Source organism: Daucus carota, chromosome 2 (assembly GCF_001625215.2).
Source record: "Daucus carota subsp. sativus chromosome 2, DH1 v3.0, whole genome shotgun sequence".
Classification (NCBI taxonomy): Eukaryota; Viridiplantae; Streptophyta; class Magnoliopsida; order Apiales; family Apiaceae; genus Daucus; species Daucus carota.
The window spans coordinates 4,407,336-4,413,077 of NC_030382.2; the positions used below are offsets into that span (position 1 = coordinate 4,407,336).

The 5,742-nt window shown below is 34.2% G+C and overlaps 1 long non-coding RNA gene across 3 annotated transcripts; it reads left to right on the top strand.

Moving 5' to 3' along the window:
• The first annotated feature begins 1,678 nt into the window (after positions 1-1,678).
• Positions 1,679-4,408, top strand: LOC108203231 (uncharacterized). Of its 3 annotated transcripts, XR_010288541.1 has the most exons (4): positions 1,691-2,145; positions 2,414-2,512; positions 3,023-3,157; positions 4,004-4,408. It is a non-coding gene; the product is annotated as an uncharacterized LOC108203231 (long non-coding RNA). The 3 variants fall into 3 exon arrangements; XR_010288540.1 differs by having other exon boundaries at positions 1,692-2,512; XR_010288542.1 differs by lacking the exon at positions 3,023-3,157 and having other exon boundaries at positions 1,679-2,512.
• The last annotated feature ends 1,334 nt before the right edge of the window (positions 4,409-5,742 follow it).

The window sequence follows — 5,742 nt, forward strand, 5'->3', positions numbered from 1 at the left end:
TTAGAGCAACATTCCCAATCTGCTCTTCTTCATCACTATCTGTATCATCCCAGCTTTTCCCTTGTGCCAGATAAGACTTGCTCTTAAGACTTTGACTTTCAGAAGTACCCTGATGCTTTCTCACTAATGCATCATACTTCTGCTTCAGCTCGTCGTAGGAATCTTTTCTCTTTCCTTGAACCTTGGGCTGTTTGCATTCAGTTGCAAAGTGTCCCAGGTCACCACAATTGAAATATTGAAACTTGCTTCTGTCCACCATCCCAGTCTTGTATCCTCCTTTGCTCGTAGAAGATGAATAACCTCCTTTTTGAAACCTGTTGGCAGTAGGTTTGTACTTGTAGGAGGAGTTCTTCCTGAATCTCATGTTTCCAAACTTCTTGGCAAACAGTGATAGAGATTGATCTTCTAACTGTTCTAGCTCTTCCATTGTATAGAACTCTTCATCACCACTGGAAGAAGCAGTCTGACCCATCTCAGGTACAACAAATTCCTGAGGGGTTTTAGAAGGAACAACAACATCCTTCTTTTCTTCCGGTGTAGGTGATTCAACAACTAGAGCTCTCGAGTTACTCAGTGTTTTACCCCAGCCATATCTCTGCTTACTTTGAACTTGTTCGAGTTCATAAGTTTTCAAAACTCCGTAGAGTCTTTCTTGAGAAATCTCATTCAGATCTCTACTTTCCCTGATTGCAGTGATTCTGTGTTCCAGATGTTCAGGAAATGTTAAGAGAAACTTCATGTAGACCTCCTTCTTGTCGTAGTATTTCCCATTCAGATTTAAATTATTAATCCGGTTATTAAGTCTGATAAACACTTCTGAAATCCCTTCTCCGGGATTGGAACCAAACTGTTCATACTGAGCCATCAGTATCTCTTTCTTGTTCTCTCTGACTTCATCTGAGCCTTCGTTTATAATCTCTAATGTATCCCAGATTTGCTTTGCGTTCGTACAATTAACAATAATATTGTACATAACCGGATCTAGAGATTCAACCAAAATCAGTTGAAGAGCGTCATCTAAGTTCATCCGTTCACTCTCTTCATCTGTGTACTCAGAAAGTTCTTTGGGAACAGTTTTATGAGGTATTAGCACACCATCCACTTCGTGTGCTAGTATGAGCTTCATCGGAGTAGAAACACCATTGTTCAGAATCCCGATATATTTTCTGTTGGCGGTGCGGAGGAATAATAACAAATGCCTCTTCCATAGGCCAAAGTGTTCCTTGCTGAATGGTGGGATTTTGATGCTACTGATCTTTTGTGTACTCATGTTTAAGGATATAAAGTGAATAGTGTTTGGATGAGATTTGGATTTTTGAAAGAAAAATATTTTAAATCAGAATTAATTTTTGGAATAAAATTAATTCGAATAAAAAAAATTTGGACGTTACAGGGTGTGTATAGGATCTAATACGGAAATATGGTATCAACCGCTCTGATGCCAATTGTTAGGTCTTGTAGAGGGGGGGGGTTTAATACAATCGTCACTAAAAATCGCGGCGGAATAATCTTATTTGAGTTTAACTAGATAATAAGATTTTAATTAATTAATATAACAATGTTTTAAGTCATTATATAATTACTATGGTTCATTTTAATGTCCACTAAAGTTCGTAGAATAAATTCGACAGGATGTATTCTAACTTAGTGATTAAAACAACCGAGTGATCAAACACTATACCATAGATTGGATTTAGCAACCACTCAAAAGAAAATTTTCTCAAAATCGTTGCCATTGAAAAAATAAAATTAGTATATTGCAATGCCAAATAAATCGTTACAATAGAATCAAAATTTCGTTAAAATTTTTGGAAAGAGTATAAAAAGAACGGTTTATAGCAATATTACTAGAGAGCGTTGCCATAGATGATATTTTTTGGGCCAAATAATTGGCGGGCCATTTAAAATATGAGGGCGGGATGTATGAAATGTTTTTCTGTCCTTTATCAAAATTAAGAAAATAAAAAACACTCACAAACACTCTCTCAATCTCACCTCACAAACACTCTGACCGGCGAAAACAAGACGAGAGAGAGAGAGTGCGATAGAGAGAGATGGCGATAGAGAGACAGGAAGAAGAAAAGAGAGAAGAAGATCAGAGAGGGTGGAGAAGCACGCCATATTCCACTTCTTTCCCCAATAGGTGTAAGTATGTAAGGGTTTTTATGTGTGTTTAATTGGTTTGGTATACGTGTTTAATTGAGTTTGTAAAAATTTTTAATTGATTTTTTGTTGTTAATTTGGTCTTATACTTGTTAATTAATTAAGGATTTATGTTCTTAATTAGGTATTAGATTTGTTTAACTTAGGGTTCATAGTTTAGTTTATGGGTTGTGTTCATTTGTTAATTTAGGGATTAAATTAAGAGTTCTTGTGTTGATGTGCTCTGTTCATCATGTCTTATAATTGTAAGTCGCTGCTAGTAATGATGCTACATCGGAAAAGATTGATTGCTGAGTACTAAATCAAGACTTGGTTCAACGCCAGCCTGCTCACAAAACCAGAAGGAATGGTATAGTGTTCTTTCCGTTGTACACCTTTTACTTGTTGTGATTGTTATAGTTTGTAGTTTGTAAGATTACTTGTCCTGCATAATCTTTTTTTCTTGCCTAAATATAGTAAAGCAGGCTCTTTTTTTACTTTATTATGTTTTTAGAGAGTGAAATTTGGTCTTATTACTTTTATAAGGTTCTACTCTGTAGGCAGCTTGTGGCTTGTTTGGACTTCACAGTGTACATGCTATTTAAACTAATGATATCTGGTGTTAATATATTAAAACTCTACTTGAATTTTAGAGACATCGCTAAGAAGATTATTCTTTAATGCTAGAATCATTTAGCACACAGGCAATGAAAATCCATTCTCTGTATTCTTTTTTATCAAATATATTTGACACATCATTTATTTTAATCTCTTGAAAAACTAGAAATTAATTGGTATTTGTTCATATATTGGAACCAATTTCACTATCAGCATACTTACTAATCATCTTATATTCGTATTGAATTAATTTTTTAATTAGGATGAAATGAACACAAGAAAAGCCGATAATAATGTCAAGAAAGAGGAATTGAAGTCTAATACTTTAGAGGAATGTGGTCTGAGTTTCCAGAAGACTACTCACTTGAAACAACACATGCAAAGCCATTTAGTTGAGGTAAGAGATGGTCAGCTTAATTTTGAATGTTAGTTGGTATAATAATATGCATATAACTCTCTCAAAAAGCCTAATTATTTACAAAACTGCTATAATCTTCTTTGTTGCTTGTGCATTATTTGCCAAGTACCGAAGTTGAAAGTCTATCCTCTGATGGAACTGAGCACAACAAACAAATCTTTCTTTATTGAAATTCTCTTTCCTACAGCTGCTCAGATTCTCTTTGCCAACTCATAGTAGATATTGTCGGAAAGGCCCAAAAGATCCATATAATATAACGCAATATATGGTCATAATGCAAGCTATAGCACCTGGACTTAGAAGCCATCTTGAGCTTCTCGAGATAACGGGATAGGGAACAGAATACCTCATGTGAAAGTTCATTAACTCGTTACTTTCTTTCTATTTAGTTATGGTAAATGACATGCTAGATCTCACTAAAGACCTCTTGCATAAGACATAGGGGAGATGTTGTTTACTTGCATAAGCACTGTCTACCATTATCAGTAGGCTAGCTTAGCTCGAGGTTGCTCAAAATCTTAATCCATGTGTTATATAATCATGTGTAAGCACTGTAACTGAAGTTGATGCAAACCATAGTCCATAGTTAACTAATTTGGATCAAGATTACCCAAATATAGTGTTTAAGAAGCATTTACCATGGCATAGCAATTTAGTAATATCACGGCCAATTATGTATAAGCATTAAAAACCGGTTAGTTGTTACTCTGACTCACTCTTCACTTTTGTTCTTAATTCATACTATCTTGGACTATTTCAATTAGAATGATGCCAAAGACACTATTTTTTCGGGCTTTATAAATGTGTACTGCTTTTCTTTTGCAGGTGCCGAAGACAATCTACCAAATTGTTTTTGAAGGACTTGCTCTGCACCAGCTTTCAATAATCTAATTAGGTGCTTTGCTGGTTTCTGCAGAAGCCTCAACAGATGGACCTGTTGGAATAATCGATGATGATGGGCTAGATATGACAAGTCTTTTGTTACTGATTTTTTGTTGATAAAAAATTTGTTGTAATAATATATTAGGGTATTTTATTTAAATTCCTAGATTGAGGAATGTTTGTACTAATGTCAGTAACAATAATAATGCTCTTGGTTGTTGTTGTATAGGCATGGTTAGATTTGTGGTAGGTAACGTTCTTAGTTTTGTTTTTGGGATGTTCTTGGAATGACCCTTTAATGGTGGATTAATATATTTATGAAATGGTCATGTCAATTTTTATTATTCATACTGTTGCAATATATGATTATAATGTTGCCTTAAAGGTTGCTTTTTCTATTGTAAATCATTTAAATAACAAAGCATTATGACTAAAATTTGTTGCCACAGGTGCTATATGGCAATGTTTAAACCAGAAAAAAGTGTTGCGAATTTTGTTGCAATAAAAGAACAAACAACAGCAATGCTTTAAATAGCATTGCTATAGAGAAAAATTTGTTGCAATATGTGGCTCTAGCAATGATTTGAACTTGTTGCAATAAATGTGTTAATTCATTGCAAAAAGGGTCTTATGGCAACGGGGGCAAACTTAACGGTCGATTTTTTGAAAATCATTGCAATAGACGCTATTGCAATGATATTTTATAATATAGCAACTATTTTCAGGGGTTGCTAAATGCAATCTATGGTATAGTGAAAGCACAGAAAACTGTTGATATAACGATTGCAAGTTACAAACAACTTGAAAGCTTTTACAATGCTTGAACAACTTTGAAATTAAGAAGTGAAGCCATATTTATAGGCAAATCACTTGGAACTTGGTATGACATTGATAGGAATGACTTTCTAACTTAGGAATGACATTACAAAGCAAAGACATGCCACTATACCATAGATTGCATTTAGCAACCCGTAAAAATAGTTGCTATATTATAAAAAAGCATTGCAATAGCCTCTATTGCAAAAAATTTCAAAAATTCGACCGTTAAGTTTGCCCCCGTTGCCATAGGTCCCTTTTTGCAATGAATTAACCCTTGTATTGCAACATGTTCAATTCATTGCCAGAGCCACATATTGCAACAAGTTTTTCTCTATAGCAATGCAATTTAAATCATTGCTATAGTTTGTTCTATTATTGGAACAAAATTTGCAACACTTTATTTTGATTTAAACATTGCCATAGAGCACCTGTGGCAACAAATTTTGGTCCTAATATATTGTTATTTTAGTGAATTATAATAGAAAAAGCAACCTCTAAGGCAACATTATAATGACATATTGCAACATTATGAATAAAAAAAATGGACATGACCATTTCATAAATATATCAATCCACCAATTTAATGGTTCAACACCAACAAATTCAAAACAGTACTTAGACTGTTACCAACCACAAGCTAATGCCAGAAGCAAGTCCTAGACTACCACAAACAATATTATCAGTACCATTGTGACTGATCAAAAAACAGATTTTAAGTCTAGCTAGAACATTTGCATCAAACTTCTTACATCATCAAAATAGGCTAATTAATTAAGTCTTGAACATAGATATATATACTACTAGTGATGATCAAGAATCATCAGCAGCTTCGCTATCAGTCTCCGGCTCATGTTCACTCTCAC